The 2,601-nt window shown below is 38.8% G+C and overlaps 1 pseudogene; it reads left to right on the top strand.

Annotated features, from left to right (window-relative positions):
• Positions 1–817: 817 nt before the first annotated feature.
• Positions 818–1,955, top strand: LOC102760240 (annotated as a pseudogene).
• The last annotated feature ends 646 nt before the right edge of the window (positions 1,956–2,601 follow it).

The raw sequence follows: 2,601 nt of genomic DNA, 5'->3' as shown, positions 1-2,601 counted from the left end.
AGCCTTTCAACCTAGAAAGCTCCACTTAAAAAAAATACTATCTTATTAGAGATGATAGAATTATGTCTTTAGCAAACATCACAAAACTGATTGCATGGTTTGGATTGATAAAATAACCACCAATTTCTTGCCAAATATTTTCACTTTTAAGTTTTCAACTAAAACATACTTTCAAAGGAAGAAAAGCCCCATCTGTGATTCTGATTCACTTAATGTTAATTCACCTAAAGCAGCAATTTTCAACCTTTTTCATCTCATGGCACACATAATGCAATTGCTAAAACTCTGCGTCACTCCAAAAGATGTATTTTCTAGGCAAAATTTTGATTCATTCCCACTGGCCAGCGATTGTTGTGTTGACTGTTTTCATTTTTTATTATTATTATTATTCATCAATCTAAGAGAGAAGAGAGCAGTGCCCCAGACCAAATAATCAGGTATTGCATGTTTAAAAATTCTTGTCACACCAGCTGATCTAAACGTTAAATTATAAGACTCATTTATTGTTCATAAAAATCATCTGCTGTCTCTATTGTTTATGGTTGTGACTATTTATTTTGCTGTATAAAGCCATTTTTTATTCCCCTCTGGTAGCTACAGAAGATATTTGATGTTACTTGTAGTGATTAAAAAAGGTCTAGGCCTCCCTTCCCATTAGCAACCGGAGGCTTCTGAACAACCTGCCCACTCTCCGCATCCCCTGCGGCCCAACCAGGGGCAGTGCTCGGTTGAGCGGGGCTGTGCCCGGCCCCTCCCGCTTCTCATGGCTGCTGATTGCCACCTGGCAGAGTAGGGCCTGAATGAGCACCACCAAAATGAAGCTATCAATTATATGCATTTAGTTCGTTCAAAAAGAGGCTTGAGACTCAAAACTGTAGATTCCTGCTTCCAAGACCTCAAGGAGAGCAGGCTGGGGGAGGTCTGAGACTCACCTCAAAGTCTCTGCAGTTCTGAATGGGCTGCAGGCTATGGGCCACAAGGAGCTTATACCAACCTGTTCCTTCTGGGGCAGTATTTCTTGCAAGCTGAGAAGTGGCACCTCAAGCTGCAAACCGAGAACTCTGAACTTGAAACCAGAGTCATTAGAACAAGTTGCAGAATTTGAAAAGGGAGAACTGACATCTTCCACTAAAAAGCCCATCATTCCCCCTGGCAATGGGCAAGGAGACACCTGATTGGTGGCGCTGTTCTCATATCAGTCAGCGGCAAAGCAGGTGTACAGTCCTTAGTTCGTCCTAGCTTGATGCCTGTGTTGGTGGCCAGAGCTGTTTCATGCCTGAGGCACATTAAAAAATACATAAATGAATAAATCAGCCCATCCTAGACATCATAAAACCAAAACCTGATCCACTTTAAAAAATCAAGTGGAAATAAGGAAATTTTAATACTTCAAGAACAGAATGAGAAATTGAAGTCAAGGCTGAAGACCATGGAAATGCAGGCTACAAACTCATTGGATGAAAAGTCAAAGCTAGAAAGAGCACTGCGTGATTTACAGCTTGACTGAGGAAATCTAAAGGGCTTTATAGAGGCCCGAGACTTGAGTGGAAAACGTGGTTGCTGCTTTAAAGACTGGGTTTCAGAAGACACTTAAGACGGAAAATCAGAAGTGTGTGGAGGAGAATCTAGTGACAGCCAAGCATGACCTACCCAGGATTCAGGAGCAGCTGAGATTGGCTGAAAATGAATTAGAGAAGAAATTCCAACAAGCAGCAGCCTATGGAACATACACGAAATTCTAACAAAGGAGAATGACCAAATGAGAGACCTGAGGAAAAGACTGGCAATATGAGCCTGAAGATTCAAAACTAAAGATTTCATCTGGAAGCTGCCATAACAAGCTATGCTCACCTCAGGCATGTATTTTGAAGAAGTTCGTTGCATTTCCTCTCTTTATTTTTTTAATATTTAAACTTTACTCACTAAAACTAGAGCTCCTGTTTTCAGTTGTCTAACTGAGAAGAGAGAAAACCTGGCTCTGGTCAGTTGTCCCAAACTCCTCTTTGCGGAGTGCCCTGGAGTCTTAGTTCAAATGCACTGAGAATTCCGTAGAGTACGGAAGGGATTTTTAGAGTGGGGAGCAGAGTCTTATCCTTTTGCAATAGTATAAAGAATACACCTTTTAAATACATATTAAAGCTAGCAATATCTATACTTGTGCATTCCCTCTGTAAATATAAATACAGAGATATTGAAGATAGCTGTTACAAATAAACCTGATTTTTAAAAAAGGTCTAAATTTTGGTAGTTGATATTTTGATTAATTGCAACAAACAAACTGGTTAATGTGGAAACTTTTGAAACCTTATTAAGAAGATATAGAAATCATTCATTTTTGCTGGGTATTTTTTTCCCCACAGAATATATAGATCATTTAGTGGAATCAGAGGAGATGAAAGATGGGTTTGCAGTCTGAGTCTGTGATCTCTAAAACCAGTATCTTCTTTGAAAGTGTTCAAAAATATTACGTTGTCAATGGATATATTGTGTCTACCTAATTCATAATGTAATATATTGTTTAATTACATAGTTTCTCAATAAATTACCGCATGATTATACAGAAAAAATCTAGCTATAAACTAAAGTGTTAATATTGGGTAT

The sequence above is a fragment of the Myotis davidii genome, unplaced genomic scaffold (genome assembly GCF_000327345.1).
Source record: "Myotis davidii unplaced genomic scaffold, ASM32734v1 scaffold738, whole genome shotgun sequence".
In the NCBI taxonomy this organism is placed as follows: domain Eukaryota; kingdom Metazoa; phylum Chordata; class Mammalia; order Chiroptera; family Vespertilionidae; genus Myotis; species Myotis davidii.
The sequence above is the reverse complement of the archived record's forward strand: the minus strand, read 5'-3'. Positions and strand labels throughout refer to the sequence as shown.